Genomic DNA, 14311 nt, shown 5'->3' on the forward strand with positions numbered 1-14311 from the left:
TTTCCTCTGGATTAGCAGAATGTGCTACGGTACACGACTCCTGGTGTGTTTCTTCTAGATTAGCAGAATATGCTATGGTACACCTCTCCTGTTCTGTATCGTCCGAATTAGCAGAATATGCTACGGTACACCACTCCTGTTGTGTTTCTTCTGAATTAGCAGAATATGCTACTGTACACCACTCCTGTTGTGTTTCTTCTGAATTAGCAGGATATGCTAAGGTACACCACTCCTGTTCCGTTTCTTCTGAATCAGCAGAATATGCTACGGTACACCACTCCTGTTGTGTTTCCTCTGGATTAGCAGAATGTGCTACGGTACACCAATCCTGTTGTGTTTCATCTGAAGTAGCAGAATATGCTACAGTACACCACCCCTGTTGTGTTTCTTCTGAATTAGCAGAATATCCTACGGTACACCACTCCTCTTCTGTTTCTTCTGGATTAGCAGAATATGCTACAATACACCACTCCTGTTCTGTGTCTTCTGAATTAGCAGAATATGCTACAGTAAATCATGCATGTTGTGTTTGTTCTGAACTAGCAAAATATGCTACGGTACACCACTCCTGTTCTGTTTCTTTTGAATTAGCAGAATATGCTTTGATACACCACTATTGTTCTGTTTCTTCTGAATTAGCAGAATATGCTACCATACACCACTCCTGTTCTGTTTCTTCTGGATTAGCAGAATATGCTACAGTACACTACTCCTGTTGTGTTTCTTCTGAATTAGCAGAATAGGCTACGGTACACCACTCCTGTTGTGTTTCTTCTGAATTAGCAGAATATACTACGGTACACCTCTCCTGTTGTGTGTCTTCTGGATTAGCAGAATATGCTACAGTACACCACTCCTTTTCTGTTTCTTCTGGATTAGCAGAATATGCTACGGTACACCACTCCTGTTCTGTTTCTTCTGGATTAGCAGAATATGCTACAGTACACCACTCCTGTTCTTTTTCTTCTGGATTAGCAGAATATGCTATGGTACACCACTCCTGTTCTGTTTCTTCCGATTTAGCAGAATATGCTACGGTACACAACTCCTGTTGTGTTTCTTCTGGATTAGCAGAATATGCTACGGTACACTACTCCTGTTGTGTTTCTTCGGAATCAGCAGAATATGCTACGGTACACCACTCCTGTTGTGTGTCTTCTGGATTAGCAGAATATGCTATGGTACACCACTCCTGTTCTGTTTCTTCTGGATTAGCAGAATATGTTATGGTACACCACTCCTATTCATTTTCCTCTGAATTAGCAGAACATGCTATGGACCGGTACATCACTCCTGTTCCGTTTCTTCTGATGTAGCAGAATATGCTTCGGTACACCACTACTGTTGTGTTTCTTCTGAATTAGCAGTATATGCTGTGGTACACCACTCCTGTTGTGTTTCTTGTGGATTAGCAGAATATGCTACGGTACACCACTCCTGTTGTGTTTCTTTTGGATTAGCAGAATATGATACGGTACACAACTCCTGTTGTGTTTCTTCTGAATTAGCAGAATATGCTACGGTACACCACTCCTGTTCTGTTTCTTCTGAATTAGCAGAATATGCTACGGTACACTACTCCTGTTGTGTTTCTTCTGAATTAGCAGAATAGGCTACGGTACACCACTCCTGTTGTGTTTCTTCTGAATTAGCAGAATATGCTACGGTACACCTCTCCTGTTGTGTGTCTTCTGGATTAGCAGAATATGCTACGGTACACCACTCCTTTTCTGTTTCTTCTGGATTAGCAGAATATGCTACGGTACACCACTCCTGTTCTGTTTCTTCTGGATTAGCAGAATATGCTATGGTACACCACTCCTGTTCTGTTTCTTCCGATTTAGCAGAATATGCTACGGTACACCACTCCTGTTGTGTTTTTTCTGGATTAGCAGAATATGATACAGTACACGACTCCTGTTGTGTTTCTTCTGAATAAGCAGAATATGCTTTGGTACACCACTCCTGTTGTGTTTCTTCTGAATTAGAATGTGCTACGGTACACCACTCCTGTTGTGTTTCTTCTGAATTAGCAGAATATGCTACGGTACACCTCTCCTGTTGTGTGTCTTCTGGATTAGCAGAATATGCTACGGTACACCACTCCTTTTCTGTTTCTTCTGGATTAGCAGAATATGCTACGGTACACCACTCCTGTTCTGTTTCTTCTGGATTAGCAGAATATGCTATGGTACACCACTCCTGTTCTGTTTCTTCCGATTTAGCAGAATATGCTACGGTACACCCTTCCTGTTCTGTTTCTTCTGGATTAGTAGAATATGATACGGTACACCTCTCTCTGAATTAGCAGAATATGCTACGTACACCACTCCTGTTGTGTTTCCTCTGGATTAGCAGAATGTGCTACGGTACACCACTCCCGTTGTGTTTCTTCTAGATTAGCAGAATATGCTATGGTACACTCTCCTGTTCTGTATCGTCCGAATTAGCAGAATATGCTACGGTACACCACTCCTGTTGTTTTTCTTCTGAATTAGCAGAATATGCTACTGTACACCACTCCTGTTGTGTTGCTTCTGAATTAGCAGAATATGCTAAAGTACACCACTCCTGTTCCGTTTCTTCTGAATCAGCAGAATATGCTACGGTACACCACTCCTGTTGTGTTTCCTCTGGATTAGCAGAATGTGCTACGGTACACCAATCCTGTTGTGTTTCTTCTGAAGTAGCAGAATATGCTACGGTACACCACTCCTGTTGTGTTTCATCTGGATTAGCAGAATATGCTACGATACACCACTCCTGTTGTGTTTCTTCTGGATTAGCAGAATATGATACAGTACACCACTCCTGTTGTGTTTCTTCTGGATTAGCAGAATATGCTTTGGTACACCACTCCTGTTCAGTTTCTTCTGAATTAGCAGAATATGCTTTGGTACATCACTCCTGTTCTGTTTCTTCTGAATCTGCAGAATATGCTACGGTACACCATTCCTGTTGTGTTTCTTCTGAAGTAGCAGAATATGCTACGGTACACCACTCCTGTTCTGTTTCATCTGGATTAGCAGAATATGCTACGATACACCACTCCTGTTGTGTTTCTTCTGGATTAGCAGAATATGCAATGGTACACCACTCCTGCTCTGTTTCTTCCGAACTAGCAGAATATACTAAGGTACACCACTCCTGTTCTGTTTCTTCTGGATTAGCAGAATATGATATGGTACACCTCTCTCTGAATTAGCAGAATATGCTTTGGTACACCACTCCTGTTCTGTTTCTTCTGAATCAGCAGAATATGCTACGGTACACCACTCCTGTTGTGTTTCCTCTGGATTAGCAGAATATGCTACGATACACCACTCCTGTTGTGTTTCTTCTGGATTAGCAGAATATGATACAGTACACCTCTCTCTGAATTAGCAGAATATGCTTTGGTACACCACTCCTGTTCTGTTTCTTCTGAATTAGCAGAGTATGCTTTGGTACACCACTCCTGTTCTGTTTCTTCTGAATCAGCAGAATATGCTACGGTACACCATTCCTGTTGTGTTTCTTGTGAAGTAGCAGAATATGCTACGGTACACCACTCCTGTTGTGTTTCATCTGGATTAGCAGAATATGCTACGATAGACCACTCCTGTTGTGTTTCTTCTGGATTAACAGAATATGCTACGGTACACCACTCCTGTTGTGTTTCATCTGGATTAGCAGAATATGCTACGATACACCACTCCTGTTGTGTTTCTTCTGGATTAGCAGAATATGATACAGTACACCTCTCTCTGAATTAGCAGAATATGCTTTGGTACACCACTCCTGTTCTGTTTCTTCTGAATTAGCAGAATATGCTTTGGTACATCACTCCTGTTCTGTTTCTTCTGAATCTGCAGAATATGCTACGGTACACCATTCCTGCTGTGTTTCTTCTGAAGTAGCAGAATATGCTACGGTACACCACTCCTGTTCTGTTTCGTCTGGATTAGCAGAATATGCTACGATACACCACTCCTGTTGTGTTTCTTCTGGATTAGCAGAATATGCAATGGTACACCACTCCTGCTCTGTTTCTTCCGAACTAGCAGAATATGCTACGGTACACCACTCCTGTTCTGTTTCTTCTGGATTAGCAGAATATGATACGGTACACCTCTCTCTGAATTAGCAGAATATGCTTTGGTACACCAATCCTGTTCTGTTTCTTCTGAATCAGCAGAATATGCTACGGTACACCACTCCTGTTGTATTTCCTCTGGATTAGCAGAATATGTTACGATACACCACTCCTGTTGTGTTTCTTCTGGATTAGCAGAATATGATACAGTACACCTCTCTCTGAATTAGCAGAATATGCTTTGGTACACCACTCCTGTTCTGTTTCTTCTGAATCAGCAGAATATGCTACGGTACACCATTCCTGTTGTGTTTCTTCTGAAGTAGCAGAATATGCTATGGTACACCACTCCTGTTGTGTTTCATCTGGATTAGCAGAATATGCTACGATAGACCACTCCTGTTGTGTTTCTTCTGGATTAACAGAATATGCAATGGTACACCACTCCTGTTTTGTTTCTTCCGAATTAGCATAATATGCTACGGTACACGACTCCTGTTTTGTTTCTTCTGGATTAGCAGAGTCTGCTACAGTACACCACTCCTGATATTTTTCTTTTGGATTAGCAGAATATGCCACAGTACACCACTGCTGTTCTGTTTCCTCTGAATTAGCAGAATATGATACAGTACACCACTTCTGTTCTGTTTCTTCTGAATTAGCATAATATGCTACATTATACCACTCCTGTTGTGTTTCTTCTGAATTAGCAGAATATGATACAGTACACCATTCCTGTTCTGTTTCTTCTGAATTAGCAGAATATTGTAGAGTACACTACACCTGTTGTGTTTCTTCTGAATTATAGAATATGCTACGGTACACCACTCCTGTTCTGTTTCTTCTGAATTAGCAGAATATGCTACGCTACACCCCTCTTGTTCTGTTTCTTCTGAATTAGCAGAATATGCTACAGTACACCACTCCTGTTCTGTTTCTTCTGAATGAGCAGAATATGCTCCAGTATGCCACCCTTGTTGCGTTTCATCTGAATTTAGCCTTCACAGAAATCAGCATAGACGACAGCTGCAGGGCAAAGGCCCTACGAGGATTCTCTGCATGTAACCTTCTGACCTCTGGGTTCTGATTTTCTATCTCCTTCATTGCGAACTTCGTAAAATGTACAACGTTTCCAAGTAAGTTCAGACTCCGATTGCAGCAAGCTTGGCAATTGCCCTCTCAAAGTGGATTGAGGGAGATCCTTCAGCCACCAGAAACGTAATGCAGGATAGTGAGAGTAGTTGCACTGCTTCTCCCATGGTGGCCGACAGAGCTGACTAGCACACTCAGATCACCCAAAGTGATGACAAATTTAGGTGCCATCCTAGACTTTGCTCTCTCTTTTCCAGACCCTCAAGTCAACTTGGTTTGGAAGACATCATTCCATCTTCCGAGGGTTCTGCAGTGTATGTCTCCTTTCCAGACTTCTCTCAGAACCAGTATAAACAAAAGAGGGACTCCAAAACGTACAGGCACTCAAATGGAGCAAACAGACATCTATGAACACAAGGGTGTGCCTGAACATACAAAGGCAAAAAATATCATTTGTGGAGCTAACAGTATTATTCTCCTGGTAGCCTAAACAATAGATTAAATCAAATTCAATATTTTAATTTACTGGTCTCTCACTAGTCAAAGTAACCTTTATGAGAAAAAAAGGGGAAAAAGTACATTGGCATAAAAAAATTATAAACTTGCTTTAATTGTTAGTTTGTAACTAGACAATGTGTCAATTTAATAAGTACATACAACATGAAAAACATACAAAAACAATGCAATTTACAAAGAGAAAAAAACAGGACTATTTAGTCCATACAATCAATGCGAGCAGAATTTATGAAAAGGTTCACAGAAGTAGGGGTACAACCCCACTAGGAAATACACATGGGAACCCATTATATGGGAACTGACAAAAAATGATTTGGTGTTAGCAAAACAGTGAATACATTTTAAATCATAAGAGTTTTCCGAGATAGCTAATAAAACTTAAACTATCCCTAGCTGACCCTTACTTGTCTAAAGGCTCAGATTAAACAATTTCGTGAAAATGGCACAGTACATGCGCCAACCAGAGCCTGATTATGGCTACAACAAGAAAAAAAAAATAAATATATATATATATCACAGAATATTGTTTGCTGGGGGCGCTGTTGAGCAGCCAAGCAAGATGGCCGCTTAGTGCCGGAGCTCCGTCACTGCACACCCAATCCTTGCTGCACCAGCACGAATCCGGTCCGCTGCCACACGGAAAGCTAGCGATTCGACTAGCGGCGCTGCCAGCTACACGCTCCTGCAACTCCGAGGCGAAACGGAGCCCGGGACCCGAACTTCTGCAGCCTGAGGCCTGCTGGGGCCTCCCGGATCCCCTACGGGCCGATCACCGCCGGAGGAAAACGGAGACGCCGCGGATTGCGAGCCCGCTGCCCCGGAGGCCGACCTGACTACACAGGATTGGGCGGAGCTCCTCCCGCGCCACTGCCAGCTGCCGCCGCCGCGGAGAGGCCTCCGCGAGGGAGACCGGCCCCGCCTTGGCCGCGTTAGGCTCCGTACGGCCGTGGCTTGCGGCGCCCGCTGGTCCCTGCGCCAGACAGAGCGCCGACCCGCTGCCGCCGGGGGCTGGAGAGTGAGGCCGACCCAACTATACAAGATCGGGAGGAGCCGCGGTTCTCGCTCCTCCCGCACCACTGCCTGCTGCCGCCGCCGAGGAGAAGCCTCCGCGAGGGAGACCGGCCCCGCCTTGGCCGCGTGAGGCTCCACGCGGCCGCGGCTCGTGACGCCCGCCGGGCCCCGCGCCAGACGGAGCGCCGACCCGCTGCCTCCCGGGGCTGGAGGGAGAGCCGGGCGCTGACAGCTGAGGGGGCTGTGAGCTGCATCCTGGGGACACCGCTGTCGGGCCCCCCTTCTTCCCCGAGCCTGCCACGCGGACCGCCTCAGAACACTGCTGCAGCTGCGGGCGGACGCCGGACACAGCACTCCTGGCGGCCTTGAGGTGGGTGCTGCCCTCTCCGACCCCTCCTGGAGGCGACCAGTGTCAACCCCGCTAGGGGGTCCCCCTCACTTACTACTGGGCCCGGGCCCCACCTGCCATCTCCGCCTTGGGTTCTGGGCCTGGCCTGGCGCCTGGCAGCTGCATAGGACACGTGGGGGCCCTGCCGGAACTTCACCGCCCGTGACCACGCACTCCCCCTTACCAACCCACACCACCTCGGTGGCCACTCTGTTGCCCCCCCCCCATCTGACGGGCGCACGGTCCTGCCCTTGCCTCATCCGCCGACTCCACGACCGTTGCCCGTCTTCAACCAGGCCGGAGCCGCTGTAGACCCCCCGCCACAACAATGTCCAGTAGGGCGCGGGGCGCCAACAAAACGGGGGCTATGGACAAATTTACCAAACCAGCCCACAGGGCTGACCAGGCGTCCCCCTCCGCGACACAAGAGGACGGCGATGCACTCCCGGACCCCCCACAACCTGACCTTACTACCATGATGGAGTCCATGGCCAAAAACTTTGCTTCCTTCCATGAAAAGCTAGACGATATTAATGCTAATGTCGCCTCCCTACGCGCCCAAATTGACCAACATGGGTCCAGGCTCACGGAAACAGAACAGCGGATAGGGACCAACGAGGACCATATCCACACCCTCCAGACCACGGTCTCAGAACTCGTCCGCGACATGAAACAGGTCAAGGCCAAAAACGACGACCTCGAATCGAGATCACGGCGAAACAACATCCGAATAGTGGGGGTTCCCGAATCCGCACTCAAGGGCCGCATGGAGACCGCGGTTGAGCAGCTCATCAAAGACCTCCTGGGCAACCCTGAGCTATCCCCGTTCTTCACTGTTGAAAGAGCACACCGCTCCCTGGCGGCCCGCCCCAGGCCCGGTGACTTTCCCAGGCCCATCATCGCTAAACTACTCAGCTATAAAGACAGGGACCTCATCCTCCGATTGGCCAGAGAAAGGGGTGAACTGCGGTTGGAATCCCAAGTCATCAGAATTTTCCCTGATTTTTCGGTGGGAGTTCAGATGGAGAGACGCCGGTTCAGCGGGGTCAAGAAGATGTTGAGAGACAGAAAAGTCGAATACTCTATGCTTTTCCCGGCTCGCCTGAAATTCATCCACCGCAACAAGAGCTATTTCTTCACGGTCCCTGACGAGGCCGTCAAGTTCATCGAGGCTCAGGTCCCCCTGGTGGACCCGCCTGAGGAACAGATGGATGGCGACTGACGCTGTGAGTTCTGGGCTCCTTCCCTGACCCTGGGTGGTAGACGAGGCCCTGCTGTGGCTACTACATGCTTCCACGACCAACACAGGCCACTGCCCCAGGGTCGGGCCGCATCGCAGCCCACAGACCCACGATAGACTCCACGTCGTCCGTGCTATACTGTAAATTGTGATTATCCGCTATCTGTAACCTCCACTCAAATTGTCTAATGATGCTGGTAAGAATATATAAGCTGACATTCACTTAAAGTTTCACTATGGGTGTGCTTGACGGCAGCAGCAGCCCCCACTGCAGCTGCAAGGCCGTTGATGGCAGTTAAATTGTGTTCGAGCCCCCGTTGGGCTCCCTTCCAGGCGTTGCCGAGTTGGGGATGGCACGCAGTTTCGCTTCAGGGTGGTTGCTTATACACTGCTGGGTACCGCTGGGCAGTGAGGGTGGGGGGTGGGAAAGTTGGGGTTTGTTGTTCTAAAAAAGGCGGGTCGGTCGAGACCGGTGCGACAGGGCGGCAGGCCTGCTGCACCACAGAGCTCCATTTCAGGCTCAAAATGAGAATACACAGCTGGGATGTCCCTTAGCTCATGAACATGGCTATTAGAATACTGACATGGAATGTAAGGGGGCTGACCAACTTCACCAAAGCTCGCAGAATTACGGCCTATGCGCAAAGGCATGGAGTCAAGGTACTCCTGCTACAGGAGACTCATGCCAAGAAACTCCTGGCTTCAAACCTCGCACAGTCCTGGGGCCCCAACAGGTACTATACCCAGTACTCCACTCAGTCCAGAGGCGTCCTCACTCTCATTCACAAATCAATTAGATTCACGCTTCACACATCCCATATTGATCCCGAGGGCAGGTTTGTGATCCTACACTGCTCATTGGCTGGCGAAGAATGCCTGCTGGTAAACTCGTACGCTCCCAACATTGATTCTCCCGACTTCATGGACACGCTGCACGGCATTCTCACGAAATATGTTGAGGTTCCCATTGTGTGGGGGGGCGACATGAATCTCATTCACGACACAACCCTAGACAGGACAACCACAGCCAAGAGACCGGTAGCCCGAGCGGCCAAGCGGCTGCTGACCCACATGAGCTCACTGAAACTATATGATGTATGGAGAACACTCCACCCCCAGGAAAGGGACTACACCTTTTACTCCACAGTACACGATAGCTCCTCAAGAATAGACATATTCCTCCTGTCGAGCAGTCGGATGGGTAGGGTATCCGAAGTCAAGATCCTAGCGCGCACACTCTCCGATCATTCCCCCGTGCTGCTCCAGATCCAGTTGGGTTTCACTGCAGGGGCCCGCCCCGCTTGGCGCTTTAAGTCCGACGCCCTATCAGACATCGTTTTTAGAGCAGAAATACTGGCTGACATAAACCTATTCTTCGAAACCAACAAGGCCCCCGACACATCCGCAGGGACCCGCTGGGAGGCCTTCAAAGTCTACATCAGAGGAATGTGCATTGCCAAAGAAGCGGGCGTCCTCAAGTCCATAAGACAAGCTTTAAGCCGCTCCGAATCTAAACTCAAAACACTGGAGCGGGATTATGCTTCCGAGCCAGTGCCTGCCACCTTAGCGAAAATTAGGACGGAACTGGAACTATTTGAATCACATGCCCTCAGCGAAGTGAGATACCATACCCGCCCCGCAGCCGCCCGCAGATATGGCGAGGGAGACAGACCTGGCAGAACTCTGGCCAGGCTGGCCCGGGCCGAGAGAGGTGGGACTCGCATAGATAGCATTATCGATAACAATGGGTCCAGACATTGGGCAGACCAAGCCATCCTTGACACTTTCGCCAACTTTTATGCCACCCTGTACGGTCCCCAGCCAGAGCACACGACCCGTGACCTAGACGACCTGTTGGAATCCATCCCTATGACCCTGATCTCCCAGGATACCAGGGAACTCCTAGACGCCCCGTTCTCACTAGAAGAGATAGTCCAGGTGATCTCAGATCTCCCCAAGGGCAAAGCCCCTGGCCCCGATGGACTCACTGCTGAGTTTTACCAGGAGCATGTGGCCATACTAGCGCCACCACTACACAAGGTCTGGACCGAATCACTCCGCTCACACTCCCTCCCCCCCTCCCTAAGAGAAGCACTAATCACTGTTCTCCCCAAACCAGGGAAACCCCCAGACGAATGTGGCTCCTATAGACCCCTATCCCTCATTAATACTGATATGAAGATCTTTGCCAAAGTAATCGCCAACAGATTCCTCCCACTTATGCCCCACTTGGTCCACGCCGACCAGAGTGGATTTGTCCCAGGCCGCTCTACAGCACTCAACATCCGGCGCTTATTCAACGTGATGTCGAGAATTGACCCGAAAGCGGACGCTGTGGCAGTCACACTGGACGCCCAAAAGGCGTTCGATATGGTCTCGTGGCAATACCTGTGGGCCGTCTTGGAGAAATGGGAATTGGGCCGAACATGATCGCCTACATACGGCTGTTATACACGGGCCCGTCGGCAAGGGTACTAGTCAACTCCGTCCCCTCTCCCCCCTTCGCGCTGCATAGGGGCACCCGACAAGGCTGCCCATTCTCCCCCATCCTTTTTGCACTCGCCATCGAACCTATGGCCGATCATGTCAGGAACCGTCACACTAACAAGGGCGTCCGCCTGCTAGACACACCGGAAATCATCTCGCTGTACGCGGACGATGTCCTCCTCTACGTCAGACAACCCTCCACACACCTGGACCCTATCATCCGAGACATAACAAAAATAGGCACCTATTCAGGCTTCACTATTAACTACTCCAAATCCGAAATTTTCCCTCTCACCATGACAACCCAGCAGCCGACCTGCGAGTTCCCGCTGCGCTGGTCCCCGTCCGGGATTAAATATCTCGGGGTTCAGGTGTCAAGGGCGAGGGTCTCCCTGCTGGCGGATAACTATGAAGCAGCGGCGCTGCTCATTGAAACTAAGATGCTCAGGTGGCGCAACCTCCCTCTGTCCCTCGCGGGGAGACTCTCCCTCATAAAAATGATCGCGGTACCCAAGCTACTCTATATATTTGTAAATGTGCCGATCTGGCCCGGCAAACAGTACTTTAAGAGGCTCCATGCGTCGTTCGCCCAGTTCCTCTGGCACTCGGGGGCGGTCCGCAAGAAGTGGCAACACATGACCCTCCCGTACGAGAAGGGTGGCTTCACTGCCCCCGACTTAGCTTTCTACTGGAATGCAGCGCAGGCCCAGCATGCTACCCATTGGTACACACACCCCAACCCACCCCCACATGTCAGGCTGGAAAGAATGGCGGGAGATGGCATCCACATCATGACCCTGCTACTGCACCATGGTTACCGCGCGGATGCCCCATGGGACCCGGTAGCATCCACGATTAGAGCATGGAACAATATACTCTCCCCCAGCCCGACACGGCGCCTATACTATAAGTGGCTTCCCTTATGGCAATTCCCTGGCCTAACCCCCACGCATGACCAACACCTCTCCCAGCGTTGGGAGAGCCTGGGGTACCGCGCCCTGACTGACCTGTACCATGAAGGCTCATTCATTACACCGCTAACACTGCGCCCCGGGCACTCCGGCTCCGCACTCGACCTATTACAGTACTATAGACTGAGGGCAGCGGTACGGACAATGTGGCCCTCCTTTCCTGAGGAACCCCCTGACTCACCTGAACTCCAATACATCGCGAACTCCGCAGGCTGTAGGGGCATAGTATCCTCCCTGTATAAAATGCAGATGGGGAAAATAGAGAATGCCTCTCCGGCGCCACGGGAGGTGTGGGCCAGAGAGCTCGAAACGGAGATTACCGATGCGATGTGGGGGAAGATGTGTGCACACACGCGAAAGGTATCCCTCAGCGCTAGGTTCCGCTGCATCCAATACAAGCTACTCAACAGACTCTACTACACCCCGTACAGAGTGGCGAAATTTACGCTTAGCTCGACACATAAATGCCCGAAATGCGAATCGAACGTAGCAGATCACGCCCACATGTTCTGGTCCTGTGTGGCGCTGCGCAGGTTCTGGAGGGAGGTGACACAGGCGCTTACTGAGATAATAGATGCCCCGGTCGAGATGGACCCGCTGGCCTTGCTGTTTGGTATGTGGACGGGGGATGATGTGATGAAAATGTCGAGGTTCCTGAATGTCAGTGTTATGGTTGCCAAACGATGCATATTACAATGCTGGAAGCGCCGCACTCCCCCCACCCTTGGCATGTGGCTGAACGCCCTTACGTGGGTACAAACATGCGAGGAGGAGTACATCGGCACCCTGCCAGCTCCATCCCGACCTGCAAATGTGTGGACTGAATTCCGTAGCTACCTCAACAGCAAGGACTGTGCCGAACAGGCATTAGCCCCCTCCCCGGCACCACTTGACTCCTCCCGACACGCGCCATAGGAGTATAAATCTGCTTTTTCTGATGTATGTCTGCCCTACTGAAATGTAAACCTGTCGTTAGCATGGTAACAATGTATATGGACATTGTAATACTGTTCCCGCTTTTGTTCTCATTTACACGATAAATGTACTGTACCTGTCTTGACCACCTGCCAATAAACAGAAGTTTAAAAAAAAAAAAAAAGAATATTGTTTGCTAAGCCTAATTTTGGCTAACCATGTAAACAATGTCGCACAATGCTGTGTGTTAAGCCAGATTTTGGCTGAAAAAAAATTTCGACATATACAATGTCACCCAAACAGTCATTTATCTGCTGTGTTGTCACAGGCTGAAAGGGGGTGGGTACACCACTCCTGTTCTGTGTCTTCTGAATTAGCAGAATATGCTACGCTAAACCCCTCTTGTTCTGTTTCTTCTGAATTAGCAGAATATGCTACAGTATGCCACCCTTGTTGCGTTTTGTCTGAATTTAGCCTTCACAGAAATCAGCATAGACGACAGCTACAGGGCAAAGGCCCTACGAGGATTCTCTGCATATAACCTTCTGACCTCTGGGTTCTGATTTTCTATCTCCTTCATTGCGAACTTCGTAAAAAGTACAACGTTTCCAAGTAAGTTCAGACTCCAAATACAGCACGCTTGGCAATTGTCCTCTCAAAGTGGATTGAGGGAGATCCTTCAGCCACCAGAAACGTAATGCAGGATAGTGAGAGTAGTTGCACTGCTTCTCCCATGGTGGCCGACAGAGCTGACTAGCACACTCAGATCACCCAAAGTGATGACAAATTTAGGTGCCATCCTAGACTTTGCTCTCTCTTTTCCAGACCCTCAAGTCAACTTGGTTTGGAAGACATCATTCCATCTTCCGAGGGTTCTGCAGTGTATGTCTCCTTTCCAGACTTCTCTCAGAACCAGGGCAGCAAATCTACGTATCCGATCTCTCACTGGCTATAGCAACAGCCTCTATCAAGCTGCACTGGGTATCTGCTTTGGAAGCTACAGCATGTCCATAGCTCAGAAGCCTAACTCTTGGCAGCTCAGCGCAACTGTGGATCATCTCGGGTTTCATAAAGCTTTGAAGACTCCCTGGTTCTGAACTTTCTTCTCTTCGGTCTCGCACAAGGTCAGTTCTCTCCGGTCTGCTCTCTCTCTTCAACACCTAGATGCCTGTGGGCCTTAGATAGCGCTTTATAAATATGGTTACATTACATTGCACCAGCTGGACTCTTCCAATCAGATCTCACAGCTCTAGATATACACGAGTGGCCTTTAAGGGTTCCGCCACAGCTCCTTCAAAGCCCTATGTATTGCTGAGCTGGAACTGCAGGAAATGGCTCCTAAGCTTTTACAAAGAAAAGCTAGCAGTTCATATGACACAGCCTCTGTTCTAAAATCCTACTATGGATTTGAAATGTCACATTGACAGTGTTTCTTTCTCAGTGAAAATCTCCAGTTTCCAGAACTCCCTCCCCTGCTGCACCTGCCACAAGCTCAAGAGCTACCCACCCTTCAAAAACAATGTGGGACCTGAGTACAACATCATTCTACCTATGAAAGAACACGTGTACACTCCTATCAGCTGACCCTGCCTTATCAAGCCCCAAAAATCTGCCTA

The sequence above is a fragment of the Ambystoma mexicanum genome, chromosome 1p (genome assembly GCF_040938575.1).
Source record: "Ambystoma mexicanum isolate Mex_15411 chromosome 1p, UKY_AmexF1_1, whole genome shotgun sequence".
Taxonomy (NCBI): domain Eukaryota; kingdom Metazoa; phylum Chordata; class Amphibia; order Caudata; family Ambystomatidae; genus Ambystoma; species Ambystoma mexicanum.